The sequence below is a fragment of the Geotrypetes seraphini genome, chromosome 5 (genome assembly GCF_902459505.1).
Source record: "Geotrypetes seraphini chromosome 5, aGeoSer1.1, whole genome shotgun sequence".
Taxonomy (NCBI): Eukaryota; Metazoa; Chordata; class Amphibia; order Gymnophiona; family Dermophiidae; genus Geotrypetes; species Geotrypetes seraphini.
The window spans coordinates 168,389,569-168,405,943 of NC_047088.1; positions in this window are offsets into that span (position 1 = coordinate 168,389,569).

Below are 16,375 nucleotides of genomic sequence, written 5' to 3' on the forward strand. Positions count from 1 at the left end.
CCAAAAACATAAGAGCTGCCATGCTGGGACAGACCAAAGTTCCATTAAGCCCAGTATCCTGTTCCCCAACAGCAGGACCATCCCAAACTGGAAGTGTGCCCCATGCAACATGCCCACCTAGAGCTCCTGTCCCATGTACTATGTCGCAGCCAAGCATGAAAAGCAAAGGACAGGACACGGTTTTTGAGCTCCTAGAAAGATTCCAAAAGAGTAAAACAGATTTTATGCTGCTTATCCTAGAAATAAGCAATGAATGTTTTTCTTAATAATGGCTTATGAACTTTTCTTATAGGAAATTATCCAAACCTTGTTTAAACCCTATTAAGTTAATTGCTTTAAGTGCATTATCTGGCACCGAATTTCAGAGTTTGATTACATGTTGAGTGAAGAATAATTTTCTTCAGTCTGCTTTAAATTTATTATTTAGCATTATCAATTGCATGCCCCCTAGTCCTAGTATTTTTGGAAAAAGTAAACAAGCAATTCATGTCTACCCATTCCACTCCACTCAGTATTTTATAGACTTTTTTAATCTTTCCCTTCAGCCATCTCTAACCTTTCCTCATAAGGAAGTCACCCCATCCCCTTGTCATTTTCATTACCCTACTCTGTACCTTTTCTAATTTCACTATGGGGTTCATTTTTGGAAAATAAAAGTCTAAAAAGTGGCAGATGGATGTTGTTTTTCACCAAACCCTTCTAATTTGCTCTTTTCTAAACGGATTTCTATGGTGGTTGTCTGCAATGAATCTAAATCTGAAAGAGGCAAGTTGGAGGTGTGGTTTGGGTGGGACTAGGGTGGACTTTTGAGCTGGATGTTATTTTGCAATAATCAAAAATCTTAGAAAATGTCCAGGGCACAATTTGGAAATTTAGGGCTAGACCTGTTTTAATAATGAATAAGGGCCAACAGGTTGCCCAAACTGATCAGATGACCACTGGAGGGCTGAAGACATGATGCCCACACTCCCCCAGTGATCACTGAGCCTCTCCCACAACCCAAAGATATAAATGAAACGGTATACAGTATACCTGCCTGTATGATAGCTTCAGATGTTATGGCCAGTTCTAATAGAGCAGCAAACAAGTGCAGTGGACTATAGAGATGGGGATCCAGACCAATTTCTCACTCTAACTACTACACTTATAGTGGAATATGTTAGCCTTCTAAATTCCACCCAAATCCTACTGTACCTACATATAGGGGACACCTGCAGGCATAAGAGCTATAGATGTGGTGTACAGTTGGGTCCATTAGGTTTTGGGTGGTTTTGGTTGGCTCACCATACAATTTAAGGGGTTTATGGTGAGATGTGCACATAGGTCTTTTTATGTGAAGTTCACTTCCGTGCTCCCTAAGGTGCCCCGCTGTTCTGCTGGGATGTCTGTGTGGCCAGTCTACTATAATTGCTGGCCAGTCCTACATCCAAATGGCTTGTTTTGTGTGTTTTTCTTTTGGATGTGGGTTTGTTTGTTTTTTCAAAAATTAATTGTGGATACACTGAGGACATTCTCTAAACAAAAAGACATTTTTCTGTTTTGAAAATGGTCATGTTTGCTACTGGATTTTTGTGTTTGTTCCACAAAACGTCCAAACTCGGAGCTGGATTTCATATCAAAAATGCCTTTCCTCATCTGTTCTGAATATCTATTCCCTATACTGAAAGTCCTACTGCTTGAATAGTACCCGTCTTCCTAAAAAAAAAAAAAAAAAAGGCTATAAAAATGGTACAGTATATAAATGAATGATGTACAGCTTCCAAGGAATGACTCACAACTGCGAATCTTGGGGTCAAAGCTTCACAGCATGAATGGCACTCAGAACTAATTAGTATAGATTAGATCCAAATTAACATCTATGCTGAGCTAGAGCTTTCTTGAAAGGAGAGTCAATGTAGAGCAAACATCTGGTTTTCAGGCTGCATTCTGCAAATCTACAGCAAGCACCGTTAATCATATGCTGTACAGTATATCATTAATAATAACTTGTGCTTCTCTTGCATTTACAATCTGTCACTGCTTGAATCATTAACAACTTGAAGAGGCTCTTAGGTTATACTGTATATGTAGACTTGTATCCCAACCATTACCCTATATGTCATAAATGTTTCTATGCTGTCTTTAACAACCAATCATAATGTTGTAGAAAAATGCTAATTCTCATAAAATGCTGAGTTGGATTTTATTTGGATTATGACAGAATAAAACTGTGATGCTGTATATGTCTTTAGGAATAAACTGCTTCCTTACAGAGCAATAAAGATGGACCTAGGGTAGACATGTCCTGGAAAACCTTCACTACTCCTTTCTGGCAACAATTCTGTAAAACTTACATGAAATACGCTGACTCCTATTGCAGATTAGACTGCTGCCCACCAAATATTATGAAAGTTGCTCCAGTCACCTTCAAAGCCAAGCTTTACTACTGGATTTCCTCTCTATTGCAGACTGGTACATTTCCTGAGGAGCTAGGCCAGATTTTGATCATACCAATTGTAAAAAAATCCTAAAGAATCTACTAAGCAGACATCTAATCACAGACCCATTGCAAGACTCCCTTATTTGTAAAGCTGATGGAAGGTTTGGTCAATCAGGACTTAGTAATATATTTAGACAAATTGAGCATACTACACGACAACCAATCAGGCTTTCGATTGGGGTTCAGTACCGAAACAGTCATTGCTTCATTCCTAGCTTTCCTCCATAGCCTTTTCAGTCAAGATAAAAGTGCTCTAGTTCTGCAATTAGACTTTAGCAGTGCCTTTGATCTGGTCGATCATACCATTCTGATTGAGTGTTTGATGTCAATTGGTCTTTCAGGTAATGTATTAAAATGGTTTCAGGGCTTTTTGACTAAACGATAGTACCAAGTCTACAGTGATAATAAACAATCCAGTAGCTGGGTAAACTCTTGCGGAGTTCCGCAGGGCTCCACCCTTTCCCCAGCATTGTTTAACATTTACCTTGCCTCACTGGGGAACTTACTGCAAAGCTTAAAAGTCAAATTCTACATCTATGCTGACGACATCACTATAGTCATCCCCCTTAGATCCCTGTCGTCCAAAACAAAGAATCACCTGTCATTTATTTTAAATCAGATTGGATTATGGATGACCGAATTCAAACTAAAACTCAACTCGGATAAAACCAAATTTTTCTTAGCAAGCCCAAATGACAAAATTAAAGATTCAACAATTTTTGTGAACGGTCAGGCCTTCCCTATTGAAGATTCCATAAAAATTCTGGGACTGACCCTGGACCGACACCTTACCCTAAATGTACACATGGACTTTTTGGTTAGGAAATGCTTCTCAATCTTATGGAAACTCAGAACCATCAGAAAATATTTTGACACAGTATCATTCCGCTTATTGGTTCAATCTTCCATTCCAAGCACACTTGACTACTGCAACATCATTTATTTGGGTACCTTCAAAAAAAACCCTACAAAGACTCTGAATCATTCAAAATTCAGCAGTTCGACTGATTTTTGGGTTGAGAAAATGGGAACACATCAGTCCCTACTATCAAAAACTTCACTGGCTGCCCCTGGAAGCACAAGTTTTGTTTACATTTTTTTGCCTTTGCTATAAATCAATTTTTGGCCTAGCCCCTATGTATCTGGTTTCTCAATTTAATCTGGACAGTTCCATTAGGTCCACACGCAGAATTCATTTGTTCTCCTTTCCATCATTAAAGGATTGCCGCTACAAAAGATTCCTGGACAGAACTCTTGCCTCCCAGGCAGGCAAATGGAACAACTGGATGGCTAACATCATCAACCATTCCTCATCTTACCTCAATTTTAGAAAATCAATAAAAATGAATTTGTTTAACCAATTGTAACCTATGAATCTAGTGTATCACTCCTCCCAACCTGTACCTTATTTTTGATGATTTTGCATTGTAACTTCTATGACTTTGTATTGTAAAGACTTTGATCACTTTGTATTGTAACTACTTCCCTGATTGTTCAGGGCCTCTTGTTGTAAACTGCCTCGAACTATCATGGCTTTGGCGGTATTTAAAAATAAAATTATTATTATTATTATTGTTAGATCGATGGGGTCAAAAATTAAGCACTTATCTTAAGGATGTTTAGAGAGTCTCAACACAGACCACGTTTCTCTGAGCATATGATAAAAAAAAGACTATATATACTAATTATTCAAGAATACAATGCAGTTACCAAATATCTGTGAGGGGTTATTTGATATATTTTTGATTTTTGGTTAGAATCACAACAAAGATGAAGGAAGTATGCCACGGGGGCACAAATCTTAAGACACTGAAGGAGGCAGTCTTCTAGGGAGCCCAAAACCTCATAGCACTGACAAAGGTGATCTGCTGTAGCTCCTGCTGCTACAAAAAGAGAAGATACTTCACTGTGGGGAGTCCAAACCCTGTGACATTGAAAGGAGTAGTCTGTCATAGTTCTAACCTTGGTGAAGTTGGAGAAAGTGTACTGTGGGGACCCCAAAACCTTGAGGAGGAAGAGTGATTCTGCTCTAGCTGCAACAAGACTAAAGGTATTATGATGCACAGGTTCTGTGAAAACTGGAGCTGGGCCTTGAGAAAAGGTAAGATCCCATCCTCATAGAGCAGAGGTAAGGGAAAGAGAATGAGTATGGGGTAAAAGAATGAGTGGAAAATGATAATGGGGGAGGGGATAATATGGCAGACAGGGGTTGAAAAGTGTGAGGAGGAGAGTATGAGGTGGAAGAGAGTGGGGATAGGGAAGGTGAGGCAAAAGAGTGTAAAGGTTGAGGTGGAGTATACCAGGTACACTCTGGAGTTATATTTATTTATGTATATTCTATATTCATTCTCAAGCAACCAAAGGACCAGTCTATTCCAAACTTAGAACCAGTTACCATTCATTTCCCACATCTTCTGATTTTGAAGATTTTTAACTTCTCTCTTGACTGCGTCCTTTTCTCTGACACCACCAAGGAGGGGTCTCAAGGCACTAAAGCCACCGAGAAATGAAGTTTAAGCTAACTTTATTTGAAAAAATAAGAAACAGAAGCAGAGCGACAGCAAAAGATTTCTGCGCAGACTGCTTGCAGAAATTGAAACTGATTTTACCACTAGGGGGGGTGCACCATGTGTTCGTGAATTCCTACAATACTCGGACTGCGGGTTGGGATTGAGCACCTAGCGTGTAAAATCCAGAAGGGACGTAACAGAAATACAGTTAGTGACACCTGCAGCAGGACACACACTAGATTTAGTTCTGCCACATTCTAACGACACTTTAATTTCTTTTTTTGGTGACATCTGAGATCACCGAACAGCACAATTGACTACCCATATCATCAGAACCATCAGGTAGCTTTGTAGAATAGATCCAAACACACTAGCACTCCCTGATAACATGTTTCTCAAAGATTTTGATGGTTTTCCATTAGATGATATGATCTCGATTCCGGAACTTGAAGCCAGAGAGAATGGCTGGCTAACTGCTGAGCTCCTCCTAAAGGCAGTTTGTAATTAAACTTAAATACTAATTTTCTTCTGAATTTAAAATTAAATTCCTGGGAATGGCTTCAAATAAACAAAAGCTGCAAGAAGCTTCTTTAAAATCTACAGGAAAAACCAAAAGGCTGAAAGAAGACTCACAATCTTCCAGTGAGGTTCCCTTACCTATGGACGCATTGGATTTTATTGAAGTTATGGAGGAATTGAGGAAAATTAACACAAATATAATGGAAATGAAACAAGAGATGAATCTCATGAACAGCAAATTTGATCTTTTGAACAACAGAATGGATAAGATTGAAAATAAAGTGGAAAAAATTGAAAACATTCAACAGAAATACAAAGAAGATCATAAAATGTTAATGGATATGAATAAAAAAATGATTGACATGGAGAACAGATCTAGGAATCAGAATTTAAGAATTGTTGGACTAAAAGAGGGAATTGAAGGGAAAAACATGATCTCTTTCCTAGAAGAGTTAATACCAAAAATTCTTCCATTAAAAATAGAAGGATCACTGGAAATTGAAAAAGCACATAGAGTTGGAATGAGGAAAGATCAAAACAGAAAAACCAAGAACTATAATATTCAGACTACTAAAATTTCAACAGGTACTGGATATTATACAAGCTGCAAAGGAAGTTAAAAATCTTGCATATAAAGATTCTAAGTTGTTTTTCCTTCAGGATTTTGCTAAAGAAACTGTTCAAATTAGAAAGCAATTTTTACAACTGAGACAACCACTGAGAGAAATAGGTGCTAAATATGGACTATATTACCCTGCTTCAATGAGAGTAACGTACAAGGGGAAATTTCATCAGTTTGATGATCCTGGAAAACTTAAAGAATTTTTGTCATCTCTAGAAGTTCCTATGAATTAAGATCAACTGATTTTGGAGGATTGGAATTGGGGTTTTAAATTTTTATTTACATAAGTTTAATTTGAGAAGATAAGTTTGTTTTTGAGGGAATATAAAGAGGAATTTTAATTATTTCCATATACTTTATTAAATTCAAAGATGGCAGCTGGCATTAATATGTTAACTGTTTTGGAATGACTGGAATAGTTTCAAATAAAAATGATTAAAATTCTACAAAAGAATGGAGAAGGTAAACATGCAGTTAATATTCAAACTTACCTGACGTCAAAGGAATGTGAGGGATGGTAAGAGGAATGTTGAGTCGGGCCTGCATGATTGTGGTGATTTTATCCTGTGGTCTGAGCTGGAGGATGGCGGTGAAGAGGATTGGAGAAGGATCATTTTTGTGATGAAAATAGCAGTTGTGGAACTTTAGCAACCTGAAACAAAGTGAATACTGGCCAGATCCGAATACAAAGGCAGGCGGGTGATGAGTGGTCATGGCAGGATGCTGTTGGGTATGATCGAGGAGCTCTCTGGCATGGAGGATGTTGGATCGTCACCGTCGTCATTCTAAAATGCAATTCCCTATCTGCAGGTCAAGCACAAAGTTGTTAGGAGGTCTTCCGGAAATCACATGATGAGCTGTGGAGGCGGAGATTTGAGAAACGCTAGATGATTCAGCGGTTTGAAGAATTAAGAAATGACTGGTTTCCTGATCTTGGATGACTCCGCCTCACCCCCTCCAATATCCGGCTTCAGTTCTCGTGTGGGAACAGCCGTTCTCACTGCTTCTGCTTGTCTTTAGCACATCTAAATCCGGTCTGAAGTGTTAAGTGGTTTACGCTTATCTGGACTGTAGACATACTCCTGCTAGTTCCTCCTGCTCAGACCGCGTTAGATAGGTAATCACCAGGTTTTCTTTAATTTATTGTTTTACAACTTCAATAAGGCCAATATATCTATTCACAGCAAAACATTATGCTAGTTCCCTGGCTTTGGATGACTTCGCCTCTCCTCACATTACCCGGCTTCAGTTTTGAGTTGGTGCAGCCCTTCTCACCGCTTCTGCTTGTCTACAGCACATCTAATTCCAGGGATAGTGGACAGATCAATGTAGTGCCTGGCTTAGAGTATAAGTATTTAGTATATTATTTAATTTTGTCTAAGTTTAACACATCTTCAAATGTTTTCTTTGGGGAATTTTTTTTCCTCATGGGAAAAAAACAAAAAAAAAAAAAAACAAAAAACATTCTATGTATCTAAGATTGGGAACTGGGATGTTTGAGTTATTTTTAATCTCATTCAGTGTTTTATTTACTTGTTTTATTTTGGTTTTATTTCTATAATTTTAAATTTCTTCAGAATTCTTTTATTTAATGGTTCCTCCCTTTTGCAGCTATTCTATATTACCGTATTTTCACGCATATAACGCGCGCGTTATACGCGTTTTTACCTACTGCGCATACCCCTCGCGCGTTATATGCGTGAGCGCGGTATACAAAAGTTTTAAAACATAGTTCCCACCCCGCCCGATTCACCCCCCCCAGCAGGACCGCTCGCACCCCCACCCCGAACGACCGCTCGCACGCGCTCCCACCCGCACCCGCATCCACGATCGGAGCAAGAGGGAGCCCAAGCCCTCTTGCCCGGCCGACTCCCCGACGTCCGATACATCCCCCCCCGGCAGGACCGCTCGCACCCCCACCCCGAACGACCGCTCGCACGCGCTCCCACCCGCACCCGCATCCACGATCGGAGCAAGAGGGAGCCCAAGCCCTCTTGCCCGGCCGACTCCCCGACGTCCGATACATCCCCCCCCCGGCAGGACCACTCGCACCCCCACCCCGAACGACCGCTCGCACGCGCTCCCACCCGCACCCGCATCCACGATCGGAGCAAGAGGGAGCCCAAGCCCTCTTGCCCGGCCGACTCCCCGACGTCCGATACATCCCCCCCCCGGCAGGACCACTCACACCCCCACCCCAAACGACCGCTCGCACGCGCTCCCACCCGCACCCGCATCCACGATCGGAGCAAGAGGGAGCCCAAGCCCTCTTGCCCGGCCGAGTCCCCGACGTCCGATACATCCCCCCCCCCGGTAGGACCACTCGCACCCCCACCCCGAAGGACCGCCGACTTCCCGACAATATCGGGCCAGAAGGGAGCCCAAACCCTCCTGGCCACGGCGACCCCCTAACCCCACTCCGCACTACATTACGGGCAGGAGGGATCCCAGGCCCTCCTGCCCTCGACGCAAACCCCCCTCCCCCCCAACGACCGCCCCCCCCCAAGAACCTCCGACCGCCCCCCAGCCGACCCGCGATCCCCCTGGCGACCCCCACGCCCCCCCACCCCCCTTCCCCGTACCTTTGGTAGTTGGCCGGACAGACGGGAGCCAAACCCGCCTGTCCGGCAGGCAGCCAACGAAGGAATGAGGCCGGATTGGCCCATCCATCCTAAAGCTCCGCCTACTGGTGGGGCCTAAGGCGCGTGGGCCAATCAGAATAGGCCCTGGAGCCTTAGGTCCCACCTGGGGGCGCGGCCTGAGGCACATGGGCCCAACCCGACCATGTGCCTCAGGCCGCGCCCCCAGGTGGGACCTAAGGCTCCAGGGCCTATTCTGATTGGCCCACGCGCCTTAGGCCCCACCAGTAGGCAGAGCTTTAGGATGGATGGGCCAATCCGGCCTCATTCCTTCGTTGGCTGCCTGCCGGACAGGCGGGTTTGGCTCCCGTCTGTCCGGCCAACTACCAAAGGTACGGGGAAGGGGGGTGGGGGGTCGTGGGGGTCGCCAAGGGGGTCGCGGGTCGGCTGGGGGAGCGGTCGGAGGTTCTTGGGGGGGACGGTCGTTGGGGGGGAGGGGGGTTTGCGTCGAGGGCAGGAGGGCCTGGGATCCCTCCTGCCCGTAATGTAGTGCGGGGTGGGGTTAGGGGGTCGCCGTGGCCAGGAGGGTTTGGGCTCCCTTCTGGCCCAACTACCAAAGGTACGGGGAAGGGGGGTGGGGGGGTCGTGGGGGTCGCCAAGGGGGTCGCGGGTCGGCTGGGGGAGCGGTCGGAGGGTCTTGGGGGGGGCGGTCGTTGGGGGGGAGGGGGGGTTGCGTCGAGGGCAGGAGGGCCTGGGATCCCTCCTGCCCGTAATGTAGTGCGGGGTGGGGTTAGGGGGTCGCCGTGGCCAGGAGGATTTGGGCTCCCTCCTGGCCCGATATTGTTGGGGAGTCGGCGGTCCTTCGGGGGGAGGGATGTATCGGACGTCAGGGGGGGGGCATCAGGCTTTCAGGATGGGGACAGACCTTCAAGGGGGGACAGTGCACGGAAGTCAGGGGGGGTGAACGGAGAGTCGGAAAGTCAGGGCGGGCGAAAGAGCGTCGGGCAGCATGCGCGGTATACCCGTGAGCGCGGTATACCAAAGTTTTTGTACATATCATCGTGATTTCTGCGCGCTATACCCGTGTGCGCGTTTTATACGGGTGCGCGTTATTTGCGTGAAAATACGGTATAGTGGATTTTACTTTGCTTGGCATTTCAGTTCTGTGCAAAGGCATGTGGGATTTGGTTTACTTTTACATAAATAGCTTGTATTATTTTTTCTGTTACAGTGTTTCTTTTAATTTTTATGTATTGAATGATGAAGGTCATTTATAATAGTGAATGGCCTTTCACATGGGGATTAAAAGGTGGAACTGGGATCTAGATAAGTGGAGTGTTTCATTTAGAAAATCTTTAAATTGAATATTTTGTAAGTGAACTAATTGAATTTTTAATTTAATTAATTTTGACGTATATGAAATTTATATTGCATTTACATGTTAAAGCTGAATTAAATGTTGGTAAGAGAATTGTAACAGAAAATTATAAGAGTCTTTGACATTTAGTTTGAAACAATTAGTATAAAATATTAAATTATACAGTTCTTTTTTGTATGATTTATGGGTAGAGATCTATGTAATAGATTGGGGATATATATAGAGTGGAAATTAGGGGATTTAATTATTTAGAATGTTCAATTTTTTTATAATATGGGGGAAATAATGAAGTAAAATGCTTGGGAGGGGATGGGTGCTGGTCTGATCTTTTGCCTTCAAGTTACTGTATAATAAGAAAGGGAGGGTTGTGGGAGGGACTAGGGAAGGGGTTTTGGGTCTTTAGAAATATAAGTTTTAAGGAATTAAGGGAAGGGAGGGTTGCACCTTATAGTAAATTAAGAGAATTAAGATTTGAGCAGAAAAATTACATATTGAAGTATTTGGTGAATATCATATGTGAAAGAATTAATTTGATTAATGGAGCTTAAAATTCTTTCACTAAATGTTAATGGTTTAAATCATCCAATAAAAAGGAAAAAAAACACTTTTGTTTTTAAAACAACAAAATATAGATATTTGTTACATTCAAGAGACTCACTTGTCAGCTTTAGAGTCTCAAAAACTGAAAGAAAATTGGATAAAACATTGCTTTTATGCCCCAGCTGTAAAGAAGAAAGCAGGTGTTGCAATATTGGTAAATAAAAGATGTAATGCTACCTTCAAATTTATATCTGGTGATCCTTTAGGAAGGTGGATACATGTGGACATGAAACTGGGAAATACTACAATGGCGCTTTTCAATGTCTACGCACCTAATATCAATCAAATTGAATTCTTTAAAAACCTACAACAATTGTTATTACTTCTAATTTAGTTGTGGCTGGGGATTTTAATGCTGTTATAGATCCTATAATGGACAAAAAACCTAGTAGAATTATGAAATCATTGGGATTAGATAATTTGGTACAAAATTGTGATTTGAAGGTTATATGGCGAATATTTCATTTTAATGATCGGGAATTTTCATTTTGTTCCCATGTTCATAAATCTTTTTCAAGAATTGATTATATATTTGTGTCAAATACATTAGTTCAACAAGTAACACAAGCCTCCATAGATCCAATTATTTTGTCTGATCATGGTGGGGTGTGGATTAAACTTAAAGTAGTTGATCAAGAGGATAGTAGACCTATATGGAGATTTGATAATGCATTGCTGGTGGAACCAAATTTTATTGAGGAAATACAATTAAAAATAAATGATTATTTTCAAATTAATAATACGAAGGATATCTCTATAGAAACATTATGGGATGCTTTTAAGGCAACCATGAGAGGTCAAATTATTTCTTTTTCGGCATATCTTAAAAAACAAATTAAAAAACAATTTTATAGTTTAGAACAAGATATAAAGATATTAGAATCAAAATTAGTTGAGAAATGGGATTATTCTACATTACAAGACCTCATGAAAGTGAAAGGGAAATATAATGAGATTTCTTCAAAATTGATTAGAAAAGATATATTTTCTCAACAGGCATTGTATTATGGAAATTCAAATAAGGCGGGAAGATTATTGGCAAATTATCTAAAAGTAAAAAAACAAAAAACAAAAATAGTGATGATTAAAGATGAAAAGGGGAATAGTTATTCTCAAATTGGACCAATCTTAAGACAATTTTTAAACTTTTACAAAACCTATATTCTTTTGAGCCTTATTTAGATAAAGAAAAGGATGGTTTGGAATTTTTAAAGTTAATTACGGGACCGAAAATTCCTGAGCATATAAAAGAAAGTTTAGAAAAGCCAATATTAGTTAATGAATTGCAAGCAGCATTGAAATCCCTTAGAGTTGGATCCGCTCCAGGTGGAGATGGTTATACTGTAGAGTTTTATAAATCATTTCAAATTACCCTGTTACCATATTTATTAAATTTATATTGGACTCAACTTACTAAAGGTTGTATTATGGGTACCATGGCTGAATCATTAACTATAGTTTTGCCAAAGCCAAATAAAGATCCCACACTGGTTTCAAATTACAGGCCTATTTCTTTAATTAATGTTGATGGGAAAATTTTAGCTAAGATTTTGGCTATACGGTTGGCTAAAGCTCTCCCTTTTATGATTGGTATACATCAAACAGGTTTTGTTGCTCAAAGACATTCTTCTAACAACACTAGGCTTGCATTACATATGTTGAATTTATCCAAAGCCTTAAAAGATCCAGTTTTTTCTGTATCACTTGATGCAGAAAAGGCTTTTGATCGTGTTGAATGGACCTTTATGTATCAAGCGATGGAATGGTTTGGTATTGGCTCGGGATTTATACAAATGGTTCAAGCATTGTATAGCTCCCCTATTGCTAAATTATATATTAATAATAATTTCTCAGAAGATTTTAGGCTGCAAAGGGGGGTTAGACAAGGCTGTTCCTTATCTCCTTTGCTTTTTGATATTGTATTGGAACCCTTGTTATTAGCCATTCAGCAAACAGAGGAGATACAGGGTATTCCTCATAAAGATCGGGAATATAAGATCTCGGCTTATGCGGATGATATATTGCTCTATTTGAGAAATCCTGAGAAAACCGTTCCTTGCTTACTTGAAATTATTGAAAATTTTGGAAAATTTTCAGGATATAAGATAAATTGGAATAAATCAGAAATTCTTCCACTCAATGTTCATTGTACAAAAGGTTTGTTTGATTCTTTTCCCTTTCTTTGGAAAGAGGAGGGAATAAAGTATTTAGGCATTTGGATTAAAAATACATTGGATGAAACAATGAAAATAAATGAAAAATCGTTATTACAGAAGGTTACGGAGATGTGTGAGCAATGGAATCCGTTACACCTTTCATGGTGGGGGAGAGTCCAAACTATTAAAATGATGATTTTACCTGTGGTTTGCTATCAGATGGGAATGTTGCCGGTATATTTTCAAGGGTCCTTTTATAAAAAATTAAATAGCATTCTTTTAAAATTTATTTGGCTGGGTAAAACTCCTAGAGTGGCTTTGGTATCCTTACAAAGATCAATTTCGGAGGGAGGGGTAAATTTTCCAAATTTTTATAGGTATCATCAAGCCTATATTTTGCGCCAAGGTATGTATTGGGTCCTCCCAGAACTCATGGAAAAACTCCCTGACTGGTTGTGGCTAGAATGGCAACTCATGTCTCCTTTGCGTCTGTGCCATGTACTCAGTATCAAAATGCCCAGCTATAGTAAAGATAATAGTATACTAGTAGATACATGGAAAACATTGCGATATGTAAGCAACCTAACAACTATTCCAATTTATAAATCTACAAAACAGTCTATATGGGTAAACTCCAAGATCCAAATTGGCGGGGAGGGACTAGTCTGGAAGCAATGGATGATAGCAGGAATACGAATATTGGATGATGTTATTGCTAATGGTACTATGCTTGAGTTTTCACAGTTGCAACATAAATTTGGTCTTAAAAACTCAGAAAACTTTAGATGGATGCAGCTGAAGCATGCCATTCAGGCGGGGTTCCCTGATTGGAAAAACCTTAATAATCATAATAGTATGGAGTTTATGTGTTTTCAGACAGACTTCTTGGGTCACCAGGCCGCCCAGTGGTACAAAATATTAAGTAGATTTAATAAAAAGAATTTAAAAACTGGTCTAAGAGATATTTGGAGTATTGAGATTAAGCATGAAATTACTGCATCTCAATGGCCACGAATTTGGTCTTGGAGGATGAAATGTACGGTGTCAGCATCTATGAGACAAACTTGGTTTTTTCTGTTGCACAGAGCGTTATGGACCCCTGTTAGATTACAAAAAATAGATAGTTCTTTGTCTAATAGATGTTGGCATTGTCATTTAGAAGCAGGAACTTTAGATCATTTATTGTTTCATTGCCCATTTATTATGAATTTTTGGAAATCAATTTGGGACCAAATTAATAATTTCTTAGATAACCCGGTGGCATTATCCTATGATACTGTGATATTTGGTATGGAAATGAGAGCAAAAAGTCAGATTTCTGCAAATAACAATAAATTATTACTTATAATGACTGGAGTTGCCATTCAGCAGATCACATTTAATTGGAAGGATTGGAGGAGATTAAATTATAGCTTCTGGTGGAACTCTCTATGCCATATATATAAAATGGAAAGGTTTATTGCAGTACAGCGGGGTTATTTTAAAAAGTTTCAGGATGTGTGGAAACCATTAACGAAGTATTGTAAAGATTAATTCAAAATTGGTTCCCTTATATTTATTTGTTAATTTAAGGTGCAGGGAGGGGGGGATTTTATTATTACATGTTTTATATGATAATGGAATATATGGGAGGGTGGGTTGGGATAGGGATGGGGATAAGAATTTGTGAGATGTGTTAATGATTATTTCTAAGTGATGTATTTATTGTTTATGTGATTGAATATATTTTAACACTTAATGTAATCTTGAAAATGAATAAAGAATATATAAAAAAAAAGATGATATGATCTCACCCTGGAATTTCTATCTTTTGATCTTCCTAGATTCTGTAGTTCCTTACAGCCTGGTTTGGGCTTGTTCTAGAAGTTGTTGTCTGTGATTTCAGGGTGGGTTGTACTTTTCTAAACAACAGGCCCAGAGGGCTGAATGGCAATGGAGAGGAGAGCTGGATATCATAGAGAACTTAAGACTTTGTCATAAACACCGTCATGATTACCAACAGTCTGTAAAATTGCCCACATCAGCCTATTCTAGCTCTCTTATATTAATATACTTGGTAATTGATTAAAACAATTATTTGCAGTAGTCTCACAACTGTGCACCACAGGTTTTCAGCAAGATCCACTGACCACTCTTACCAAAGAGGATATTGCCCAATTTTAACTAATGAGATTCATGCATGATCCACTCCTTTATCCGTTTTACACCATCTTCTTCTAACCTAAATGCTATATCTCACAAAGCCTATCTCTGAAAGTAATATCTCTGATCTCGAGTTTAACTTCTGCTTGCATCTGTCTAGGTACTTCATCCCGCCAACCTTCCTCTCCCCATAATACATCATAAAAGATAAAATTACATGCCATTTCAGTTATAAACAATAAAAATCTTTTTTTTTTTTTTTTCACTGTAGCCTTTGACATTTTATTGTACTGCTAACAGTGTCATGGACTTATTCCATTTGATTCCTCTGCAATCTCAGACTAATTTATAGAAAAGAAATACAACCCGCAATGTACCCCTTTGCAATAAAATGTTAAAAATAACCTTGACTCATAATTCTTTCCAGATTCTTATTCCATTCTCACCCAACAGAAACACAGCTGGCATTCCAGGACCCCTATACACATACCAGTGCCTGCTCTTTCTCACTTTCCCTCACGTTTCTCTTCTGCTAATCATTCCACTCACAGTAAGATCAGGAAACATGGCAATTAGGCTCCATTTTAACATTAGAAAAGCATGAAATGAAATCCACCAAATTCTAATGATAAGAAACCTGACAATTATTCAAATGTTCTGTAATGAAATTATAGCAATTAAATGCAAATTTCTCAATCCTTCTTCATTATTGTATGTATGCGTTAAGAGTCTGGAAGGGGTGACAGTATGTCACTTGTTCTGAAAACTCCACCTGGCTATTTCTGAGTACTAAAGTTGGTAATGTCTATTCAAGTCCTGTGGGAATCAGATGCAAGGCATTGTTTCAAAGACTTACCATCCGATATTCAGCGCTATTTAACTGGCCAGGAATGAGAAGGGTGCTGAATATTAGAGCTTAGCAGCTAACCCGCTCACCGGCTCCAATATTCATTGGCTGACCAGCTATGCTGAGTGGCCAGATAGACCCACATAAATAGCAGGTCTTTCTGTGGCTGCTATAACTTAGCTAGTCAGTCAATGAATATTAGCTTAACCGGCTATCCTCCCCCCCTCCCTTTTTACTAAGCCATGGTAGAGGTTTCTACCATGACCCAGAGCGCTAAATACTCCAACGCTCATAGAATTCCACGTGCTGGAAACAAAACTTACACTTCTTATAAAAAGTGATGTATCTGTGAAATGCATTTCTGATGCAAAAAATGAAACTAAATAGTGTCTTTGTGAACAAAGAAACAGGCGAAAACCATGTGAGGCAAAGCAGTCACCCGCTGGAGGAACAAAAGTGTATAAAAATATATAAATATATTTAAAACACTGGGGCAACTATTTGTTGGAAAAATCTGCCCTGTAATTCAAAATAATTTTCCAT